Genomic DNA, 25,601 nt, shown 5'->3' with positions numbered 1-25,601 from the left:
TCTGAACTCTTGTGTCTGGCATTGAAGGCTCTCTTTTCTTTGTCCTAGCCTATCTTAGTTCTTGTCTCCCAGAAGCCAGTATGCCAAATTCTATTACTCAGTGTTGTCATAGAATGCCCTATGATTTAACATTTATCCCCACCCATAGACCACTGAATGTTTTTCCTTTGTTGTTATGTGCTCCTGAATTCTCACTCCCATCTAATCCCCATTTATGATTAAGGCTATTGATTCTTCAACGCTTAAATTAATGGCAGCGGCAGACCATCCAGAGCAGCTGCTGTCATCAGGGAGGCACAGGCAGTGGCAGCAGGAGCGGCTGTGGGAGCATCATCAATGGCAGCAGTGGGTCCCCTGTGCCTTCTGTCCCTGAGCAGCAGACTGCACTGCTCCCACCCTCCTGAGGCCAGGCAGGACCTGCTCCCAGGTCCAGAGCCTCTGCTGCTCTGCACCCTGGCCATGCAGTTGCCGCTGTCGCCTGCCACCGCTGTGGGGAGCGTGTGGGGAGGAGGCAGAACTGGCCCCGGAGTGGTGCTGCACTCCACAGAGCTGGCAGGAACTAGGGACAAGCGAGAGCCTCCGTGGAGCCCACCGCCCTGGGGGCTACTGTGATGGAGCCAGGCTGAGCCACCCACTGGATGGGGAGCAGTGTGGTCAGGCACAGAGGAGTGGACAGAGAGGGCCTCAGCGAGGACCTGGAGCTCCGGCCCCAGATTGTGAGGAGGTGCAGCTGGGGCTGCCACACACTCCATGGAGTGGGCGAGAGCTCCGCCCTCCCAAACGTAGGGCCTGGGCATCTCTGCACTTTGCACCCTCAGGGGCCCAGGAAAGCCCCCCTGTCCCCTCAGGCTGGGCAGTGTCTGCTCCCACTGACTTGCCTCTCCCCATTCCTGGTGCCTGCTCCAATCTCAGAGCAGGGTTGGGGCCAAGCCCAGGTGCTGTCACAGCCCATCCAGGTGTGCACTCACTCGGGGTAGTGCTGACATGCCAGCCCCCTCATGCCTCAGCCCCCTCCAGACTTTGGGTGCCAATAAGCACGTGGTGGGGGGAGTTGAAGGGGGACTGAGGGCAGCTCGGCGCTGGCCTGCAGGTGCCCCTTGGTGCAAGCAGCCTGGGTGCCATGGACAGCAGCAGGAGGCAGACAGGCTTCTGTGTGGAAGGGGGTGGGTCCCTGTTGAGGCCCCACCTTCAGGCTAGGGAGGGCCTGAAGGCTGGGGGGCAGGCTGCCAGTCCTGCAGACCATAGTGGGAATTTGTGGTGCCTTTTCTGGGCCCACCAATGGCTGCTCATGGACCAATCAGCATGTACTTCCTCCCCACTGAGGCTGATAAAAGCCCAGGGCTCAGCCAGAGCAGAGCAGATGATGGGAAGAGCAGCTGCAGAGAGGAGCTACGTTTTCTGCTGGGAGCTGAACACTTGTTGGGACTACCTGCCTGAAGAGAGGTGCTATCCTCTCTGCTAGGAGCTGAACACTCATCTGGACACCCTGGCTGCAGAAAGGAGCTGCCCCCTGCAGGTCTCCCCTGAGCTGTTCTATTGCCCAATAACGCTCCTCTTCGTCTTGCTCACCCTTCACTTGTCTGCATATCTCATTCTTCCTGGTCACATGACAAGAAGTCGGGACCCACTGAATGGTGAGGCTAAAAGAGCAGTAACACGAACAGGCCTGAAACATGTCCCTTGCTTGCCAGGTTGCGGGAGAAGAAAAGGAGAGAAGAGTTGTGGCCCTTTGGGGATCCCAGACCTAGAAGCTCCCCAAGCCAGGGCTGTGACTCCCTCTTTGGGATCCTGTGGTTCCTGGCATCTCCAAGATTCCAGGTGCCACCACATTCCTTAGTGCCAGCTGTGGAAGCTGCTTATGGTGCGCCTGGTCTGGCTGTAGCCTTGCAGAGAGCCAGCCCCAGTGCCAGCACCTGGAGTTCCCACCCCACTGCAGCAGTTGGTGTGTCTGACTGTGCACAGTGGCCAGACCCCACACTCACTCACACACCCCTCACTGTTCCATGCCTGACTCGCCCTTGGCAGACATGGATACACGCCCTTGGCAAGCATGAGACCCAGACCAGTGGTATGAGCCGAGTGCAGCCTACTGGCCAAGTGGGCGAAATGAGCCCAGTGGGCCCAAGCAAAACTGCCAAAGGTGTCATCGGCCACAGAGGTTTCCAGCCAGGAAATGGACATCCCGAAGATCCCATAACAAAATCAAATGTTAACACTTTAATAACATGTTCTCCACTGATTTTACTTGACTATATTTTATTTCTCTTTGGATTCAAGTAATAGTTGATTACATTTTGCTTTATGTTAAATGCCTTTGTCTTTTTCTACTTGTTAGGTTATAAACATCTTGAGAGCAAGGACTAAATCTTACTTATCTTTATTAAGAACTAACAGTGGAACACACAGAAAATCCATGGATATACTGTCAGACTGTCACCAAATATACATTCAACATTTTTCTTACTTGTGAGACTGATTTTGAGAAAATTTGCTATCACAGAATCACTAAACTTTAGAGCAGGTAGACTCCTGCAATGATTTTATTTACTTGCTATATTTTACCAATAAGAAAACCGAGGCATAGAGAAGTTGAGACTTTCTACACACCAGTGCCTAGTCTTCATGATGCTTATGCCCAACCCTGAGTCCTTTCCTCTATATAATCCTGCCTCATTACATTTCTGAAAGACGGAGAAGTTTTATAACAACAAGATGAAAGACTTTGGAAGTTTACAGAGGCTATCAGGCTATCTTCTCATAGACCCATCATTTGTCCAGCAGAAAGAGACTAAAAAGGCTTATAAGAATATCAAGACCCCAATGTTGTACTTATGGTTTGACTTTATATCTCTGACTAATTACAGAATTTGATTATTTAAAAAGTTTTTTTATATCAAATCTTGGTTTATACTTTAAATTTTTTTGATATTTATTATATATCAGTTGACATTTCCTCCTCTCCACCCCAAACAAACAAAAACCCCAAAATAAAAACTGTTGGATAGAGCTGTTCTCTATCCATAAGCATTGTTAAGCATTGTTTCCTCATTTTATGGATAAAGAATCTCAAAGGAAGCAACTTTGTCAATATTAGGATTGTGACCTTAACCTGGAGAGTAGCCAGGAGGAATCTGTTCTCATATTGCAGATACCAGGACATTCTGCTTCCTCAAGAGATGGTAACTCTAACATCTTGATGTGACTCTACAATATCTAAGGAATGATTTTGTTAGTAATGGAGACTGCGAGTGACAGGTGCTAGTAAGTCTGAACCAGCCACCACTGCCAATGAGCTCTGGCCTGGTTCAGCTTGGTTTCCCCATTCGCTTTCAGGTGATGGAAATGTCATGCTTTAACATGCCCAGTTATAATACTAGTGGCAATCTGTTGTACCTTCCCAAAGAGACATTCATGCTTATAGGGGCAAGTATTCACAGGCACTGAAAAAGTAGAACTATCTTGAGAATTTGTAAAAATGACATGGAATGACGTTGAGAACTGCTTCATTCACTGGATGTAGGCAATGATTTTCCTAAGGTGTTAGGCAAAATGCATGCCATTTGTATGTGGGAAGAAAGAATGGCAACAGAGGGAACATTACAATGAAATTTGGTTTTATACCTTGCCATATACTTTAACATGTTTCATCTCAAAGCACATTTTGTTGCCTATTTCAAGTTAAAGTCCCAACTTCTGACATTGATCTTTGATGTGCCCCCACAATATGGCCCCCCTACCCTGCACTTCTATTGCTTCTTCCCTTCATATCTTACCTGCCTTAGTCAACATAAACTACTCATTATGCTTACAACATGCCGATTCAGCAAAATTCAAAGAAACAAACATTTGATAAATGTCCACCATATGTTTGGAATTTTGCTAAGAACTATACAGGGCAGGAAGAGAAGGCATTTCTTCTATCCTTAAGTAATTGGAAATCTAATGGGAAAGACAAGCAAGTACATAAATTAATCTGATATGAAGTAGAGTGAGCGGTAGGGAGGGCAAAAATGTTGAAAAGTAAATTGGGTTATATGAGGACATCAAAAGAGGTTATTTAAGTGTGTGTGTTTTTTTAATGCATTGGGATCCTCTAAAAGGTTTTGAATAGGGAAAGAATGAGCAGAACATGAGGTGGACATTAGAAAGGATAAGCTAGAGAGACGGATATTAAAATTAGAGAAGCCATATTTTAAGAAGGTTGTAATAGCAGTTCGTGTCAGGTAATGATAAGGGCCTGAAAGGTAATCACTGATAGTAGAAGTGAGATGAAAGGGATGCACTCCATGACTTTGCAGTAAGAATGTCCTTATATTACAGTGGTTAAGCATGTGAATTCCAGAGTCACACACAGGTTTGCATCATGTCTCTGCCATTTATTAGCTATGTCACCTTAAATGAATTAGCAAACTGATCTATGCATCAGAATCCATGTATCTAAAGTGCAGATTATCTTGGCACTCAAGTCAAAAGTGTGTTCTTAGTTCACATGGAATAATCTTTATAAAATGCCTGCCACAGAGTAAGTACTGAATAAACATTTCATATTATTGTGGAGAAGTTTTAAGACAGATGGTTGAAGAATTTGATCAGAATATCCTCCCCTCCAAGTTTATTTTTCTTTCCACTTGCTTCTCTACCTTGTTGAAATCTGCCCATCTCTATTGCACTCCACTATGAAGAGTTCCTTGAATAGTCCTGTGCACAATGATCTTTCCTACCTCTGTGTTTTTAAAATATTGATCATCTATACTAATCAAGAGACACTTAGCATTTACCTCATGCTGTTAAATATATTTCTTTGATACAATTTTTTGATGAATAATATGTCAATTCCTGTTTATCAGCATTAAATAAATTGTAATGCAGATTAACCAGAGGAAGTGATTTTACTTCGGGCTCATTTCTTGGTGATAGAATCCACTTCTAGCTCCTCAGTTCAAGGTCTTTAAGAAGAAAATACAATAAGTTAAAAATACTTCTGTACATGGTGGTGATAAAAGCTGGGCACCCATGGAAAAGCAGAAGAGCTCCAGCATGGGGACCAGCAAGCACAAGGGCTCTAGCTATACGAGGGACCAAGTGTGGAGGAGCCAAATCCATTTTATAATAGCTCACAAAAAATACTTGAATTTAATTTAACTTTGCAGGGCAAAGTTACCCTTTACAACAATAGCTAATTTTATCTTACAATTTACTGTATTCTAAAAGAGGTTTAACATTATTTTGTCTGGAATGGAAGGCAGTCAGCCTTACTTTAAGGAATCTTCTATTTCTTTTAAAAATGATGGATGCTAAAATGCTTCCATAGCAGAACTAGAGAAAAATAAAAGACTGGCCAAACTAATTTCCTCTTATTCTATTTAGTTGGTTTATTTGGCCCTGCATTAGTAGAAATACATAAATAATTTTAAGAAATGACATATGGAATATTTTGAGAGTATAAATGTGTATACGGGATACAAGGGCATCAGAGGGACTTTGTTTTGAAATATGCACTTTTAATGTAGATTGATACCATAGAACAGAAATTGAAATTATATTACAGATTTCTGCTTTGAATAACTTTGTGAATTTTCCTTCTCTTCTGAAGATCTAAATCATATCTTCTCTTTCCTTATGTCAATCTTCCCAAATGTATTGGTATTCTTTTCTGTGAGAGGTATTATTAATTCATCTATACAATAAGTATTCAAGGAAAATGTCACTGATTTATTCTTGTTAAGTTTAGGTTGCAAGTGTAAAAATCTATAAACAATCAAAATGATGGTAGGACAAAATGAAAATGGATGTGCAGTTGCTAATATTAATCTGACAAATTTTAAATAGTTTTCTACAAAGACACCCAAATCCTTCATAACAAAGTCTCATTTTTTTGTGTCATTGCATTGTCTGAGACTGTATATGTGTATATAATGTATATATCTTTATTCTATATATGTATATTTGCATTATATTTGTATATACATTTGTGTGTATATTCACATATATTTCATATCTATAGCATCAACTACTTCATAATAAAAGTGATATGTGTAACTTTCAAGTAAAATGGTTTAAAGAAGAAATTGTTTGCTTGCCACTTAATCTCTTTCTCCCTTCTTACAAAATGGAACATGGACTAGTATGTGTAATCCAACCTCAACCAATCCAGAGAAGAACACTGGAGGAAATGGAAGAGAAACAAGATATCTATAGGGAAAGAGCTTCCCTGCTGGCCTGGAAATGCTCATCCCTGGATCGTTAGATAAGACAGAAATAAAATTCTATTTTGTTTGAGACTTTGAATTTTAGGGTTTTGTTGTTGTTGTTGTTACAGCTGCTTAAAATATACACCCAAAGTAATATATTTGCCATCTTGACTTTTTAATTTGTGCATCCTTCCCTTTTCATTCCTGTTCTCTTGAGGCCTTTTTTTTTTATATATATATAAACCTCCCAACATAAATGTTTTCAAAAAGCATGCAAAAAAGCAGTCCTAACTGGGAAAGAAACAACATAAGAGATAAATGTACAGGTCAGTTTTTACTGCTAACATGGACCATCTGAAAATCTTTGCAAAGACACTCACTTTTCTTTATTTTCAGATGCAAATTTGATAATATCTTCTTGGCCTTTGTTCATTTATTATTTTATTTTACATTAATTTGAGTAGGGGTCTTGCTCTGTCGCTCAGGCTGGAGTGCAGTGGCATAATCATGATCACTGCAGCCTCAAACTCCAAGGAAGCCTGGGACGACAGGTGCGCATCATTACACCCGCTCTTCCTGACCTTTGTTAATCACAGTGATGATCAAGATAACATAGTGGGAGAATTGGTGAACTGGGACTTAATTTAAGGGGAGATGGGAAAGGAACACAGTGCCATTTGAAAGTAGCTAGCTGTTCAGACAGGAAGGCTCCTTGGAGCAGATAGGCTTTGGTCTGAGATAAAACATTTGGGCAACCTTCTAGAATTAAGTCAATAAGGCTTCCCTTTTTGTTTTGGGAGAAGAATGTAATTGGTAGTCTTTTGACTTGGGTAATGGACGTTACCACTCTGTCAGACTCCTTGGTAGGTTTAAAAGTTGCTGAGAATAAGTTTGCAGATTGGCGTCGGAACCAAAAGAAGTAAGAGTATGAAAACACAGACCCTTTCACTTAAAGATCAAAATGATTAGAATGTCTCTAATGAGCCTAGATGGCCTGAGAAAGAAATCTCCACACATTTTCTGACCTCTTTCATCTTTATATCACATTTTTGTTTTTAATATATGATTGTTTTACTAATTTTTAAAAACTCATGTTGATTCATTTTGTTATTTTTCCTCTGCTCTATGGCATACTTTTCTTAGTGACAGCTCAACAGCTCTTCGACCATCATGTGTTTTTCTGTTTTTGCACCTCTTTTGTCTTTCAGTTGTTAACATATTTGGACTAAGATATTTACATATATCAATAAAATTAGAATTGAGAAGATCCTTTATTTAGCCAAATTTTCTCTGATCTTATCATGAACCTCAGCATCTGTAGATAGCAGTTTCTCAGTTAAAAAATTATGGTCTACAGAGCAGAGTCAACTGAGTGTCAGCAATTTAAACTGTATTCATCACAAAATACAAATTTGAAGAAAATTGCAAGCAATTTTATTAAAAAATGTAAAACAGCACAACATTGCAAAATATATTCTTCAGAAAATTGCCAGTGACACAGTGTTAGAAACAGGTACAGGCTAAGAAAATGATTAAGAATGTGTATGTGAACCAAAAATAATTATCCCATTTATTTTTTAAGGTACGAATAATTCATATAAAGATATTTTTTATTTTGCTTTAATAACAAATGTTAGTTCTATATTTTGGCAAGAATATTTTTATATTTTCAGCAATGAATAAAGTTCATTGAACAGCCAATGAGATAATGATATTAAATTGTAAGTCCAATATACATATTTCAAAGAAATTATATAATTTTTACTACTTTTCCTGCTCCATTTCATCCTCAAAAATATCCTTTTTGGGATTTTTATATGGTCACACTACCTAGAAATTATGCATATGAGAGTATTAAACCCAATGAAACACTTGAATCTAGGTAGTGACGGTGGGGGTGCTGGTTTCAGGCAGACTGTAAGAGTGATTTGAGAACCCCTCTTGAGCCCCTTGCCCTAGTATCTTGAGTATGCTATACCTGTTTGGGTGCAAATTAAAAGAACTCTGTCAGTGAAAAGGTGTCATACTGAGAGGCCAGGGTTCCTGTGGCAAGGAGCAGACATAGATGAATATAATCCTAGGAATAAAGAGACTACATTTCTTTCTCTACCCACCATGTCCCACGTGATGCACTAAGAAGCTGTCCCCAGACTGGCAGTGGTACCTCATGTCTCTGTCATAGTAGCAGTCGCCTGTCTTCATGGGCTGAATTCTTTCTCAGGATGTTCTTTGGTTCTTCATGTAGAGAATACTGCCGGGACTGACCCATGTCTTTTCTGAATCACCTCTGACATATGACCAGGTTAGGCCATAGATAGACTTTATCTTCAAACAGAGGCTCTTCCCCCACCATGTATGCAAATAAAGTGGTGATTAATAACTAAGGTAAAATACTTTACATAGATCTTAAATATTTATCCAAAAATCTTGGAAAACAAGACTCCTAATACTATACTGCCTTTTAGAAAATTATATTCCACATATTTCACAAAGTAAAACATGACTGCCATGGCAGTATAGTCATCAGTTCATTTCTGAGATCTAGAAGTTTTATGTGCCTAAAATTTCACAAATCATTTGAAAGATTGTTCAATTTCTCTAGAAAAGCCGATATGGCTCAATGAACAGGGCCTTCTTCCTAAGCTGTGCATCTGGGTAGGATGCTGGCACATGTTCACCTGCAGGATGTCCTGGTTCACAAAAGCTTTTTTCACTTCCTGCTCTCATTTGATAGGAAGTAGTGAGATGGGGAAGCTTTTCATATGAACATAGAAGCAAGAAGATGTGATCTTATCATTTGATTATGTATTATAAGGACACTTAAAAGAATAGAATGGTGAGAAAAAAGCTTTCTCCTCTTTAATAAGAGGATCTCAAACAGGCATCTTCCTCATTTTTTAGGTATATTGAAAGACTCTCAAATGGTATAACATAATAATCCTCAAAAATCTAGTTTTCATCATTTTTTCTACTAGTAATTTGTACATTTCTCTTCTTTACATCCCCTTTGAAATTAATTAGCCTATCCTACTTACATGTCTACTTCTTCAGAGTTAACTCATTTATAAAAACAGATGTTTCCCTGAGGAATATGCTTTCATGCTTGCTTTATGCAGCTCTGGCAAGCCCTGTTCCAACTAACTATCTGACATTTCACTCTTCTTAATAGAGAAGTTATGATGGAAGAATATTCACAGCCAAAGTTCAAGCAATTAAGGGAACATTGATTTCCATATGGAATCAATGAAAAGCTGGATGTCTGAGCAAGTTAGAGATGACTTAACTTTGGGCCTTTCTATCTTCATTTCCTTATTTATCTTTAAACAAGAAAGAGAACTGTATTGCATTAGCTTGTAAGGGCTGTGATAACAAAATACCACAGACTGTGTGGCTTAAATGACAGAAATATATAGTCTCACAGTTTGGGATGCTAGAAGCCTGAGATCAAGGTGTTGGCCGAGTTGATTTTCTAAGGCCTCTCTCCTTGGCTTGCAGATGGCCATTTTCTCCCTGTATCTTCACACAGTCTTTCCTCTCTAGGTGTCATCTGTGTCTAATCTCCTCTTATTATAAGGATACTAGTCAAATCAGATTTGGGCCCATCCTAATGGCTTCATTTTAACTTAATTATTTCTTTAAAGGTGCTATGTCCAAATAGTCACATTCTGAGAGAGTAGGAATTAGAAGTTCACACATGAATTTTGGGAGGGACAAGATTCAGCCCATAACAGAAATCATGGTTATAACTTTTATTTTTCAATAACCGTACTTTGAAAAATGACCTTGTGTCTGTTTCTTCCATTTTAAAAGGAATACAACATGTTTAAGACCACAGAACATCTGCATAGGTAAGTATAAATCTTGTTGGCATTTTAATTTTCTCACTGGAAACCTTGTTTTCATGTGCAAGTGCTGAAGGTTCTGGAATATTTTTTCATTATTGCTCTCGTTATGAAAGCAGCTGTTCAATGAACACAGCATATTTTGTTACCTCATCAAGAAGCAGAGGAAGATTATGTTGTGATCAAGTTTTGTATAGCTATAGTCAAAGCTTTTCTGATTGAGCCTGGTGGTTGATTTAATAGGTATACTTCAGGGCAGTTACTCATCCCTGATATATGTCCAACCCAAAACTCCAAGTTATTTATGTAAACGATGCTTTATATGCCTTCCATGCAGATAAATCCCAGTTGACAGAACTGTTTAAGAGATGAGTGTGCTCCCAACTGGGATTACGGTCACAGTATTTATCTATATCAACTTTCGTGTTACTTCACTGGCAAACTGGGAGCTTTGGAGGATAAGAGGATAACATATGATCGGGAGAATCTATTTTCTGCTCTGAAGGTAGTATCTCAACATTTCAGTACACTGTGCATCTAGGAAGACATCAGAAAACAAACAAACAAAACAATCTTGAGAACAGATGATTTGTCTTTGAAAAATAAAAACATCTCTAAATCATGGGGAAAATCTAAAACCAGAGCCATTCAGATATACTCAGAAGTTGGAAAATGTTCTTATGTGTAACAAGTTCTGCATTTTTAGCTTTGGCTGAGGATTTTTTTTTTATATGGTAGAATATGAGCCTTATATGTTCTTTACATACACATGATTATTAGAAGATCAAAAAGCTACATATGATTTCTGGTTTAAAAATTATGGAGTAGGAACTATGATCTTTCCTCTTCTTTTATAATAAATCACCCAAAAGCTAAAAAATAATGAGACGAAGGTAAAACAAATGGTAGAGACACATAAAACCTGATAGAGCTGGGAGACACATAAAACCTCAAAACAATAACCACAATGTAAGAAGGGAGTATATTGCTTGTTTCCTATGGCGAATTCAACTAAAATATCCTTTGATAAGAATAATTTTGCACAAACAATTTAATTTTATTTATATTGTAAGAGACTAGAACAATCCAGAAAGAAAATTCTATTTTCTTAATATATTTCTAAAACATTCAACAGCATTTTACTTCTTTGACCATGTAAAGGACATATGGATCCTATATTGAAAATATATGGACCAAGTTTCCATATATCCAAATAAATTTCCACTATGTTCTAGCTTTATAACTTTGCCCCTATGTAATTCCATGGATATGAAATTATATATGGGAAACACCAAGATAATTATTTTATGAAGGGAAACTAGTGCTCTCTCATGCTCTATATCCTTTATGAAAATTAAAAGAAGAAGAAGGGGAAAAAAATCCTCATTAATGTATGCTGGCAAAACAATGGCAGTCATTTTCCTGGCTGAAAACTAAATTATTGTGCATTGTAGTGTGCATGTCTATGATAAGTAGATTACTATAGATCATTCCGAGAGGAGGTAGAAGGAAGATTGCACTAACATTAGCTTCTCTGGTATTTGCAGGCTGTAAATTTCGTTAAATGATGGATGCAAAGATGGAAGACAGATGGATAGAGGAAAAGACAGAATCAGATACTGGATGAGTTAGTACTGCTGCTTGTGCTTCAGAGCTGTCTTATTACCACAAGGCCGGCAAGCATCAATGTCCCCACATCCCCCTCTGCCTCCCCCTGAAATGTACCGATTTATATGAAAATTAAGATTACAAATTAAAGCCTGGCTATCCTGGAGTTTTCCAGTTCATCAGCCATCCAATAAAAATGATGTCAAGCCTGTATGCATAATTCCCGGAAGATTACTTTCGTCCTTACAGCTAAGCCCTGTCCCTGATATGAAAGATCTCTATCCACTTTTATTGAAATAAAGAACTAACATCATAATCCCAATATTGAGGTATAATCTTCATTATCTCCTGACCCTCTTGAGGTTCCCCCAATCTATATTACTTCAGATTTGGTTTATGTGTAATCCTTATGTATTTACTTTTATTGAGATAGGATTAAAAACTAAAAAAAAAGCTTCAAAAAATCCTTATGATCTCATGATTGAGTTTCATTTCACCAACAATCAACTAATGTGTTAGACTGAGTTTTTTTTTAAGTGCTTCTTATAGTTATATAGTCCAAGCTTGAAAAGGCATTAATTGGTCCCATGTGTTTCCTGTTTCATTACATGAATTATTTCCAATTCAACTTGGTTTGTGAAATAATGGCATCATCTTCTTTTCCTATTTATTAGAAAAGGTGTGGGAGGGGGATGTATGAAAAGATAAGCCTACACATAAAATAATCCAAAGTAACTTTAATCTCTTTTCTTAGGAAGTTTTGATTCATACCTATAGTTAATTACTGGTAAACCACAATCTACCAACCTTTTCTTTCCCCCAGAGCCTTAATAGCCTCTGGCTATGCCTCGGGCTGTTAACTACCAAACTAGTCATTAATGCTGGTCAAGATGATTTCTTGGAGATTATTGCTCATTTATTTTTTTAACAGACAAAACAGAATTTGCTTTGCACATGGACTAAAATAATACTTCAGCCATTTTTTTCCTTTCAAAAACATAAACACCGATGAAAATCACATTGTACTGTGGTATTTTCAAAGCATTTCATATGTTACTTTAGCTGTATTTTCCAACTGAAAACTGGATTTGCAATGCTCAGGATTTCGCTGGTAATCATCATGTTTGCTTATTGTTTGCTATTATATTTGGTAAAACACATCTTGATTAAGAGATTTGATGTGTTCTCTATTTACCTGTGCCTCTTATTTTTACCTTTTGTCCAAGGATATGTTAGGAAGATATTTGTTTTTTTAGAATTGAAAACAGGGTATGGAAATAGAAATACTTCACTATTGGCATAAAACAGCACTGGAGTGTTTTCTTCTTAACGTAGTATTTATTGTTTGAAAAGAATTCTTATTCTATCGGTGTTTTTTTGTTGTTGTTTGTTTGTTTTTTTGAGATGGAGTCTCGCTCTGTCGCCCAGGCTGGAATGCAGTGGCACAATCTCGGCTCACTGCAACCTCCATCTCCCGGGTTCACGCCATTCTTCTGCCTCAGCCCCTCCAGTAGCTGGGACTACAGGCGCCCGCCACCACGCCCGGCTAATCTTTTGTATTTTTAGTAGAGACGAGGTTTCACCGTGTTAGCCAGGGTGGTCTTGATCTCCTGACCTCGTGATCCGCCCACCTCAGCCTCCCAAAGTGCTGGGATTACAGGCGTGAGCCACCGCACCCTGCCTATTCTATCGTTATTGATATAAAATGGGATTCATTATAATTTTTATTGGCTCAATTATTCCTCATCTGTGAACCACTCATTTTCATTCATTCGTGCTTTTACTTGAGCACCTGCTATTGCCTGGGCACATTCAGAGACAAATTAGAGAATGGAGAAAAAACTGGAAAGACAAAAACAATCTATGATCACTCAGTCATCTTTCTGCCAAAAAATAATATTCAAACATAAAAACACGTATTGGAATGATTAGACTTATTAAAATGTTTACTCAACAACTAAAAAGGAAGTGGATGAAACAATATTTTGGTACCCTTAATATTTTCTGGTTATCAGTTTATTTCTGTGAATTTCCTTATTTTACTCTTGCAACAACTCTACAGTTCCTTAAAGCAACCTTATACTTACACCTATTTTGTGGATGTGGAAATTAAGACTTTAGAATTGCTGAAGATATAGAAGAAACAAGAAGGTACTGGAAGAAAGATGCAGAAAAGAAAGCTTCAGGGGTTCAAATACAACAATGCTCGTTTACTTAGCACCTTAATTCCCGCACTTGCTTATAGACAGAAAATGCCTCCTTCCTTTCTTTTGAAAGCTGTGGCTCAAGATGGCAGGACACCCCACAGAGTCCCAGTTTAGATCTTGAAACAGGTAGAGTAAGAATGGTTTTGGTTAGGTAGGTTTAACCTACCAACTGGAGGTTTATTTGAATTACATCTAAATATTATTTATAGGAGCAAGTCTGCCAGTTATTAATAATTTATGAAAGTTGCTTATTACCAGCTATAATGTAGGTTTTATTGACCGATAGATTTAACTATGGGAAGAAGTAGCAGAAAGAGAAAAGGAAGTGAAAAGGTGATATGGGAGTGTGGCTTATTTTGAAAGAATTCTAGTTTTGGCCAGGGTGTATAATGTAAGCTAGAAAATAATAATACTGAGCACCAGGGATGAGTGAAGAATTCATTTATGTCTTTGGCTTAGTCCAGCGCTATTTGACTTAAGACAGTGTGTATGGTGTCCTGGAAAAGGTTTATAATTTATAAAGCTTTGAATTCTCAGGGATAAGCCATGAATTACAGGGTGATTTCAAAAGCTTTACATTCTAAGATAAGCCACTATTATGCTTTTTCCTCATTAAAGACAGGAGCTTCTGTTTTTTAGCAAAACTGACCCAAATGTCTTTTAATAAGAATTGTACTGGCATGCAAAAATTTAAACTATAAATACAGTCTGTTTTCATTATTCAGGGTACCCAATTATTATAACAACTACTTTACATTATGAAAATAAAATTCAAGTCAGTAATAAAAAATACTTTTTTTCTTGAACAAACAGAGGATCCAATACAACTGTCATAAAGTCTTTTTTTCACCTTGCCTTTATAAAAATAGCATCTTTGACTTTCTAACAGCTGACAATTTTCTCTTTCATACACTGTCACTCCTAAACCAGCTTTCTAACTCTGAATTCAGATTTCTATCATCTGCTGACAAATGACAATTTCAGGTTATTTCATGGCGCTCCTATTAGCCTGCCAAGGATTTAGTTTTGATAGGGTTGCTATCTTTATAAAGCAAGGTATATGCAATTACATATTTCAACATTTCCAAAGCAGGTACCTTAGGGTATAACTCTAGGTATAATCTAGAGTGAATGAGTTTAACCTCTGTGATACTACTACCTATTAACTCAATGCAGTTGAGGCAATGATGCTAATTAGACACACAAAAGCTGTGACGTTTCAGCTTAAATACCTACTGGATACAAGCTTAATCTACCCCATCCCCAACAATTATAAAGAAGATAATAAAATTAAAGAACATGTATTAAATGTTGAAAAATATATATTAGATTATTGCCTTTCAAGGGCTACACAGACATGAGTAATTTTTAAGGAACTCAAATTCTGCATTCTCAAGTTCCATATGTATGCCTTTCTAAAATGATCTGCCTAAGAGCAGTTCTATGGGGCTGCCTCTTTCTCACCTTTCTTTCACATTAATCTATCTGCCACTTTACAAAAGAGATGTACCTCTCACCCACTGGGAATCTTACTAAGTGACACTGTCCCAGGATGCAAAAACGTCTTGATTGCCAAAGGAGCAATTAGAAATATTTGTTTATTAAAGACCTCCTTATACAAGAGAGTACGTGATTTTTCAAAATTCTTTATAACATTTATTATTTAACAAACAGTCAAACTTTTAACTTGTGTACCAGCTTTCAGGAATAAAAGCCAGACTTAACACTCTCGTTAGAGTTCTGGTAATGAAAAACCAGCCAGATGCTTGCCCTAATGTACTATCATGGTTTACTAATGTTTTATTTATTTATTTAAGAGTTGGGGATCTTGGCCGGGCGCAGTGGCTCATGCCTATGATCCCAGCACTTTGGGAGGCCAAAGCGGGTAGATCACCTGAGGTTAGGAACTTGAGACCAGCCTGGCCAACATGGTGAAACCCCATCTCTACTAAAAATACAACAATTAGCCAGGCGTCGTGGCACATACCTGTAGTCTCAGCTACTCGGGAGGCTGAGGCAGGAGAATTACCTGGGAGGTGGAGGTTGCAGTGAGCTGAGATTGTGCCACTGGACTCCAGCCAGGGTGTGACAGAGAGAGACTCCATCTCAAAAAAAAAAAAAAAAAAGAGTTGGGGTCTTGCTTAGGCTGCCCAGGCTGATCTCGAACTCCTGGCCTCAAGAGATCTTCCCACATCAGCCTCCTGATTAGCTGGGATTACAGGTATGAGGCACCATGCCCAGCCAGTTTACTGAAGTTTTCGAATATGTAAAAATTTTGGTCACTGTGTGTATGTGTGTTTGTGTGAATTCCTTTATTCAAAACCATGTAAATAGGAGATTAAGTACAGTTCGCTTTACCTGAAAAATATATTACATATGAATGCTTAGGTCATAGAGAGTAAAAGGTAACTTTTATTGAGTCTTTTCTTTTCAAATGAATGTATAGAAAGTTGGCTTGCTATATTTACAGGAATTCACCTTCTCCATATTTTATCCCTTAAAATGTCCACATACATGCATATATTTGTCATTGCTGACATAGTTATTGTTTGATAATACATTCTCTGAAACACTGTTCTTTTCTGGACCATTAAAGGGGAAACAAAAACAAATGATCACTGTTACTCTACACCAGTTTAAATTGAGGGGTAAAAATGTCTAAAAGTAAAAATGTTTACAGTAACATTTTTTACAAATTACAATGCAGGTTTTTTTTTTACACTAACTCATTACACAATAACCCTGAAAGCACAAAAGTTATTTTTATCTCTATTTTGTAAATGAGAAAACTGATGTGCTAGAGGATATCCACGTGGTCATAAGCCAAACTAGGACTAAAATTTAAGCTGTTGGACTCCGCACTCTGTGTCTTCTCACTCTATTGAACCACCTCTTGTGAAAATTGCTCAACTTGCTAAGGACTGTGTTCTCTAGGTAAGCGCCTGTAAAATGCAGTTGAGGTGATGACACCATTCCAAAGGTGTGAAATCTATCTTAATTTTGGTTAGGAAAGCAATATATGTATGATTTAAAATGAAAAGAGTTTTTTTCCCCAGAACTTCACAAAACGTAATTCCCACGCCCTAATAAGGAAACATGGTGTTTAAATAACCCTTCAAGTGCACCTCAAGGAAATGATCTGTGTCTTACTGGATTTCAAAGAAGCATTCATGTCTAGGAAAAAGTATTAATATAAAAAAGGACCTTGATAAGTCACTTAGTCTGTTTCACTGGATTTTGGCTGGGTACTGTGTTCTTAAAAGTTCTAACTCAAGATGCCCAGATGGTGATGGGATATGAGGAGCTAATGACATGGATGGAAGGACGTGGTTCCAGACATGCTAGGTGTCTGGTTCCTAACAAGACACTGCAGAATTTGAGATTTTTGCTCTGGAAACAAATTGGGACAAATTTCATGGTGTGGTTTGTGAATGTTCTCATCCTTCAGGCTTGTGCTGTATACTGCCATTGCCAAGTTGTAGCTATTGTTTGCTTGAAAAGAAAGGATGAGGAAGAAAGTAATGACCAAAAAAGCCCTAAAAAATAACATACATGATCTCACATTTATGTAAAACACATATGGAAGAATGTGTGTCGAATGTTCACATGTACTTTTAAAATATTTTTAATTTATAAATTATTTTTAGAACAGTTTTTACAGAAAGTTGAGCAGAGTTCCCATATACCATCTCACCCTTTCCCATATGTTTTATAATAAACAAAATTTTGTTATATCTCCTCTGAGTTATTTGCTTCTTTTGATGAATTAATTTGTCTGGAGAGTATTACCATGGAAAAAAGCTCCCTTCATATTATCTTTATGAAGAATTCAAAGCCTCGTACTGATCAGTGATTTTCAGATGACAGTGTGCAAAACAATCACCTGGAGGGTTGTTAAAAATACAGGACTGATTTTTTAAGTCTGAGCCAGAGACAAAGAAACTGCATTTTTAACATAGCACCCAGGTGATTCCGATGCACTAAGCATATGAACTATACTTTGAGAAACAATAGGCTAGAAATTCTTATCCCTGGATGGAAAATCTCTATTAGACCACCTGAACCCATACATAGGTCTGCTGTTCCTTAAAATTAAAAAAAAAAAAAAAAGACTCAGTAGTCCTTTTCAAATCCTGTCAAATGTTGTCAGCATGGAAAACAATTTCAGTGTCTGAGCTAATTCATCAACCAATGAACACGATAAATTGAGTAAGAATTAGAAGTGAAACTTTTAAAAACCTCATACACCATTCACTTGCCTAGAAGCCAATGAGGCAAAATTGTTATATCAAAGCATCCTAATAGATATGATATTATCAATACATTTTATACTATATACACTTTTTTGTTGTACATGTTTTTAACAAACTCTATTTTTATTGAAATTATTAGGCCATCAAGACATAAACTCAAACAGGATTTATGTAAATGTATATTTAAGAAGGGGAATCTGAATTATTTAGGGTCTAATCTATTATTAAGTGACCTAATGGATAGTCACAGGTGTTTTGGACCCCAGTCCAAGGGTTGGAGATGAGCTTTAAGACCCTTACTAGTCAAAGTGTGGTTCCGGGACCAGCAACATGAGCAATGTAGGAACTAGTTAGAAATGCAGATACTCAGGCCCCACCAGACATACTGAAAAAAAAAATCAGCATTTTTTAACATAATACCCAAATGACTTAGCTGCACATAAAAAATAAAGAAAACTTTCTTTCCAGTGTTTCAGTCCTGATCCTTTCTAAATTTTCCTGGCTGTGGACTAATTCCCAGTACTATTCCCCATTTCTCCCATATATCCACACCCCATTATTTTTATTTCAGATGGTCATCTCTCGCTTCTTGCTCTTATCTCCAAAGGGAAAACCACACAGACTCTAACTAGGAACTCACAGGCTTCATTCACAAGTTTTCCTCTTTTAACCAAAGAAAACGTAGTGAGCTGATCAATATCTTTAAATAATCTGCTAGCAGACCTGAGCACATCCAGTTTATTTAAAGCTGCAAGTGAATAAAATATAGCTAGTATAAGGGTATTCACACCATTAACTGTCCTCCCTCCTTGCTTCAAAGCCTTGCTTTGCTCTCTCTAGGACTGTGCCTCAGTAAAAAGTAGTCAGTCCCTTCAGAATTAAAAAAAAAAAAATCACTTTTCCTGTGTAAAAAGAACAATGCTATTACAAAAACAATGGTGCCACAGACTCTCACAATTTGTGTTTCAAAAAGCCACTGCTGCTGCTAAATCACCACTACTGTCCTGGAACCATTATGAACATGCTAATCTATGCCCAAAGCAATATTAGTATTATTGTTTATTTTATTTTCATTATAGCCCAAACCAGATAGGCTGCTATAATTCTGCTTTCTCCTGGTACGAGACTGGGAAAGAAGATATAATGATAACAAAGAAATGCAGCCAATTGTTTTAGTAAATAACACTGCAGAAGTCATATATCATTTCCCATTTTCCAATTGCTCCAACTCCTATCAAGTTACTAGAGACAGCAAGTCAATGTGCCTGGTGCTGGAGAAAAATCATTCAGGTAAGCTGAGGCTACTCCTTCTGTTTCTCCATCTGCTAAGCTGTTAACACAAAGACATATTGACAAAAGCTCAAGGAAAACATGGAATACTTCATCAGTAAGATTATGCTGCCCTAGAGACAGATGTTAGAAAGCTGTAATATTTAAAAATAAAGAGATAAACACATGGTTGAGAGGAAAGAATAAAATAATTTAGCGTTGAGATAGAATATTAAAAAGAAAAAAGGAAAAGATGGAAAGATAGATTTTATCATACTGTATTGGCACAAGAAATGGCAAATCCTTTCATGTAGGGAAAAACTTTTATATCTGCCTCAGGCAATCATTTACCATTAGGTAGACATTCTTAGAGTGCACTAGGGTAGATCTGTAAGAACTGCTTAGCAGGGCTAATTACGATTACACAGAAAAGACTTACCTCTTGTCACCAGATAAAGTCCAGGCTTTGACTTAAATCCATACACACCAGTTTTCATAAAAGTTTAAACATGAAAAATGTTATATACTTTGGTAATTCACATTCAGTGAACATAAAAACAACATTAAGTAATGATAACTGGATTTATCTGGTAACTTTTACTGCAGAGGTCAAGGTACTTTGTCTTCACTTATTTTTACTAGAGAAAAATAATAAAAATAGATTATAATTGTAGGTTATATATTTACAATTGACATACAGTAGCCATGTATTAAGCAAACACATTTTTAAACAGCAGATTCTCCATTTTTGCTAAAATTTTAACACATTTATAAATAAAATGCAAAGAGTAGGAACAGAAAAGTAGAAGGAACTTTGGCTTTGAATTCAAACAGAATTGGGTTCAGATCCAGGATATTTAATTCACTTCTCTGAGCTTCAGTTTCCTCATCTGTAAAACAGGGATAATACTACCTACTTTACAGGGTTGCTGAGAGGGTTAAATATATAACTAATGAAGGCCCCAGCATTGTGTGTGAACACTGCAGGTACTCAATAAATGCCAAGTGACATAATCACAAAAAAACTAACACAAACAAGCACATTAGAGATTCCAATTTAATTACCGTTTGTCCTTTTCTTAAAATCTCCAAGTTCTGATTGTACAGTAGAAGCTCCTAACTTAACACCTTTTCCCACTGGGAAGGTGATGCCCTCCTCCTCAAAAAAAAGGGATGGGGGAATAGTATAAAGGAGGAGTTACCAGAGAAAGGAAAAGGAAACCGAATACTTCTTCCAGGAAAGAGGAGGAAGAGGGCATGAGGTCTGACTTCATGGTCCTGACTACTTCACCTCCTCAAGGATGAAAACTCAGGTAAATAATGGTTAAAAAACAAAAACAAAAACTGAAAGCTGGAAATCTTTAAGAGTTTGCCCTGCTTCCTGTTCATCATTCTAAAAGGAGAAAAACTTGTAGGATAACCACACCCAACAGAGGACTACTACAAACAGAATAAAATGGCAGCGTAGTGTGAGTAGGCCAAGAAAGGTCCTGTAATGGCAGGTCTCAAAGTTCCTTGGCTGTTGTGCAGTGGCTCTTGTGTCCAGGTATTCCTTCATGATCCCAGCAGGATATGTGAAAGGTGGTTGTTTATAGAGTTAAGAGTGAGAAGCCATTCTGGTCACTGTGAGATGATCCCCACAGCAGATGCTGCAGAGCAGACAGACTAAGCCAGGGTTCACAGAGTAGATGTGGTTGAGACATGAGGACCTGAAATGCTGTTGAAAAATGAGAAGAAAACAAATGAGAAAGGGAGAGCTATAAGCTCTGACAGCTCTGAAAGAATACTGGTTTAGTTAATGATAGACTGGAACAGCAGATAAAGAAACCCAGTAACTAGTTTGGACTAGATATATCTCCATGGAAGTCAGTGAGAATTCAGATGACTGCACAAAGACCACACACAGATCTGGGGCTCTCTCCCCTCCCTACCATAAGAACACATGAACCTTTCCTGACATCTAAAGGACATTTCTGCCAGGAGAAAGGGACAGAAAGAACACCAAAAAACTGGGATTTACCCCCAAAGAACCTATTTTAAAACTAAAGAAACTGAGATCATTTTGCTTGTCATCTTTAAATTGTATCTCATCCTACTCCACTCAAAAGAAAATTTATTCCAATTCTAAAGAAATGAAAGGCCTTTTTAGCTCTTGATAAGTTAGATGCAATGTGTCCAACTCTGTAAGTCATATTTTCTTTCTGTGAGGCCTGGACAGGAAACCAAAATAACCATAATGTTTCTTTATTCACAAATTAAAGTGCCCTAATTACATCAGGTAAGAGGAAGTAGGTAATTATATCAGGTAAGAGGAATCATACATACATTATTTTTCTCTCCTTTAAAAAAATTTATTATATGGGTAATTTGAGAGGTCCATTCATTCATTCATTCAATAAATATTTACTCAGTACCTTCTCATCTATCATATGCACACAGAAGTAAATAAGATTGAGGCTATTATGCACAGAGCAGTTAAAAAGCATTTTTGTACAAAATCATTGTTATAGAAAATTCTGTTGCCAGAATAACAAGTGAAGCCAGTTGTAAGAGGTAATATTATGTAAAATCTTATTTTTTAAAGTATATTTGCTATAACAAAAGAGACACAAGATACGGAGGAACAGGTCAGAAAGACTATCATCATTGCCTTTTTCATTTTTGCATGAACAGGCATGCAAAAGAAGTTATATAGCTGTTTTAGTTATCTCAGTAAATACTGCTTGAAAATTTTAAGAAATTAAACTGAAAAAGTCAAATAACACTGTAATAAAGGCTATAGGATAGTTTGTTGTTTAAGAGTATAGGTATTTTTCATAAAGATTCCCTTTAAAATGTTAGTATTATAGTCCTTTTTTTGAGACAGGGTCTTGCTCTGTCACCCAGACTGGAGCACAGTGGTACAATCATGGCTCACAAGAGCCTCAAACTCCTGGGCACAAGTGATCCTCCAGCCTCAGCCTCCTGAGTAGCTAGGACTACAAGCACGCACCAGTATACACCACCACGCTGGCTAATGTTTTTTAGTTTTTGTAGAGACTAGGGTCTTGCTATGTTTTCAAGGCTGGTCTTGAACTCCTGGCCTCATGCAAAGCTCCCACCTTGGCCTCCTAAAGTGCTGGGATTACAGGCATGAGCCGCTGTGCCCACCCCAAGCCCTTAATGTCTTAGCTTATTAAGTTCAAAGTTTTACATTATCAGGTTTTCTTAAAGGTGGGCTATGGAAGCCTGACAAATACATGCTGTTTGTCGATATGGTGTTATAAACATGAAACAGAATACTATGGCTTTACTTTAAAAAAAAAATCCTATAATTTTCCAAAGATATTTATCTATAGAAATGGCATTGTAGAATATTTTCAGAAAGGCTTTTATGGTGGCTCTTTGAATCATTGCCCATTCAAAGAATTTTAAATATTCTATCTAACCTCCTGTACCATAAAGCCCATTGGATTTCATATACTAGAGCATAGAGTACAAAATTTAGGAAAAACCTCTGCTTTTATCAGTTACTTCTGACAAAGTTGGTATTTCAGTCATCCTACATGTACATCATACACTGATTGAAAGGTGACATTGTTAGAGATTATAAATAATTCAACAAATGGCATCTATCTGATTAGTATTTCAAAACAATATTTTATCTCTTCCCAACCCCCTCTTTATCTTCATAGAGTGCAGTTGCATTTGAAATCTATGGTTTCTGGCATATCTGGGGTAAGGTTATACTACGAATTTACCAGACCTGTCAGTCTGTAGGTTTCTTCCATATTTCATTATATCATTCCAGTTATAATTAGTTGTCTGGTAAAATTAAGAACAGTCTATTTCAGTGACTGCTCATGTGAACATTTAACAACTTTTTGTTAGAATGACAGTTTAGCGACACAAAGAATAAACCAGAAAGGGAGAGTCACTGAAGTAACCTTACTTAACTCAATGTTGCCAGCTCAATTGAAAACACTAAGATTTTGCATTTTTTTCATTTTTGTTATTAATAATCAAGCACATATTTCTTGTCAAGAGATAAGCAGCAGTTTGATGACATTCCTGCCTCAACCAGCATGTTTTGAACTGACCTGTCTTCATTGCTATGGCTCCCAAGAAACTCTGCCGTTGACGAGCGTTGATTCAGCTGAATGCTTTGACATTTAGCTTGTCAGTGAAAGCTATTTTAATCATTAAGATGCATTTCCCGTCCAAGATTGCAAACTGTTGCTGCTCATACACAACATTCTATCATTTGATTACCGTGGAGAAGAAGAGAACCTGAAAAGTTACTCTTACTATCGATTATATTAAGAGCTAAAATTTATTGATTATTTTACTGTGTGTGAGGAGTTGTGCTTAGCAATTTGCATAGATTGACTCATTTAATCTTCTCAATCATGGAGTCTGACCACCTGAGTTTGCATCCTTGTTTTCCACTATCTGTATAACATGCAGCCCTCCCTGTGACATGATTTCCTCAACCACAAAATGAAGTAATAGTACCTACCTCACAGGCTTATTGAAACACATCATTAACAGTGCTTAGAATTAATACCTGCAAAACAGTGCGTTTTCATAGTGTGAAGAGCAATTTTTATTACCATTTTTTAGATGAAATCAACCAGTTCTTCACCAACTGTCCTGCTCAACATCACTTCTAACTCTGTCTCTGTTCCCAAATCCAAAAGTACAGATAGGGAAAATGAAAAATATTTTTTTAGGACATTTTTTCTATAGGTATTTGAACTCCAGCTCCACAGGAGGGAGCACCACAATTGTAGAAGGATAGTACTTTTGCAGTATGAGCCTTTTAAATGTTTTTCCTGTTCTTTCTTTCTTCACTGTAGCCTTTCTCCATTCAGGGAGCTAGACCTATGTGCTGGTGAATCCCTATTAAATGGGATGGAAGTGAAGATTTAGACAGTTTTGGGGACTTCAGAGGAGAGGGGTCATTTGTCCCAGGTTTAATTAGTGGCATAATGGCAGCAAGATAACAGAATCCCATAGTTTTCCATGCCCAAGTTTGTGAAGCAGCAGAATAAATATATGTCAGGTGTTTATGTAGACAACCTCAGACAGCCTAACAGAGTTCCCTGGGCCATGCCATGGAGTGAGAGCAGCTGTATGATCCCATTGCTTCTAACTGGGCATGGAAGCAAAACTTCTCAAAGTCCAGAGCACCACTAGGATGTTTCCTATTGTGGCAGAAACTATGCTGTGTTGTTGCTGAACTCCTTCCTTTCTTTCCTGAGCACAAAGCTAAACTAAATATCATAGCCTCCCCTGCAGTTAGTTGGGTAAGACTTGACTTTTAAAACCTTTATGAACCACTATATACATTCTTTTCTCTCATCTGCTAGTTGAATGTATATGAACCAGTTGAAGGTCTTATGATTCTAGAAAAAAGACAAGAGTCATTGAATTAGGAGTTCTTAACCTGGGATCTATTTAATAAAATGTAGGAGAACCATGACCTTGGATTTGGAACAAAAACAATTCTGTATTTTCATCAACCTCTAACTGAAATCTGGCAATTCTTTAAATTATGAACATAGGAATCAATGCACAGTAGTATTAGCAATACTTGAGACTTTGTCACCAATAAAACTCATAGGTATTTTCATATCACATTATAGATACTTAAGGTATCTTAAATATCATTTATACTAAAATTTACTTTGAAATAATAGTAATTATTAGGCTATTCAATATGCTAACACAAAGCACATATATTACAACAAAAATATTTTTAAAATAGTTTGATAACTATATCAATGAAATTGTTTTCCTTTGTAATCTGGTATAATTTTTACATCTTTTAAAAATTTTTCTGCTTCACCAGATTGCCAAAAGGAGCTACAGAAAATTAAGAATCCCTGTCTAAATGATCCCTGAATGATACCATGGAGTAGGGTCCATCTTTTCCCCTCTACTCCACATCACCACCACACTGATGACCCACATTGTACTATGATGTGAGAAATAAGATTTTACTGGGTTAAGTTACTGAGATTTGGAAGTTAATTTTTAGAGCAGTTAGCCTGTGCAGACTAATACTCATATACCCTTGCTACCAAAATGGTAAGAGACCTCCGGTTGGAAAAGACCCAGAAGTGAATCCTGAGGATCAAAGATTGGATGGGGCCATTGAATATGTCTCAGCAGATAACAACTCAGAAAGACGGTGAAGCTCAGTCTAGGAAACATTTCCTTCAACTTAGAAATAAAGTTCAATTACAG

The 25,601-nt window shown here is 37.5% G+C and overlaps 1 protein-coding gene and 1 long non-coding RNA gene across 7 annotated transcripts in view; one reads left to right on the top strand and one right to left on the bottom strand.

Moving 5' to 3' along the window:
• LOC106634682 (uncharacterized) overlaps positions 1-11,852 on the top strand; it is a 99,289-nt gene extending 87,437 nt beyond the window's left edge. For both annotated transcript variants that reach the window (XR_010111853.1, XR_008625149.2), the window contains exons 2-3: positions 10,002-10,039; positions 11,581-11,852. This is a non-coding gene — a long non-coding RNA (uncharacterized LOC106634682). The remainder of the gene's footprint in view (positions 1-10,001; positions 10,040-11,580) is intronic.
• The window catches only part of NAA11 (N-alpha-acetyltransferase 11, NatA catalytic subunit), a 173,485-nt gene that overhangs the window by 143,714 nt on the left and 4,170 nt on the right, over positions 1-25,601 (bottom strand). The window contains exon 2 of one of the 5 annotated variants that reach the window (XM_008957664.4): positions 12,001-21,087. The exons of the other annotated variants lie outside the window; for them this stretch is intronic. The gene's annotated coding sequence lies outside the window, so the exon portion shown is untranslated. Of the gene's footprint in view, positions 1-12,000; positions 21,088-25,601 lie in introns of those variants that run through there. 5 annotated transcript variants of the gene reach the window in all.

The sequence above is a fragment of the Pan paniscus genome, chromosome 3, assembly GCF_029289425.2.
Source record: "Pan paniscus chromosome 3, NHGRI_mPanPan1-v2.0_pri, whole genome shotgun sequence".
Lineage (NCBI taxonomy): Eukaryota > Metazoa > Chordata > Mammalia > Primates > Hominidae > Pan > Pan paniscus.
The sequence above is the reverse complement of the archived record's forward strand: the minus strand, read 5'-3'. Positions and strand labels throughout refer to the sequence as shown.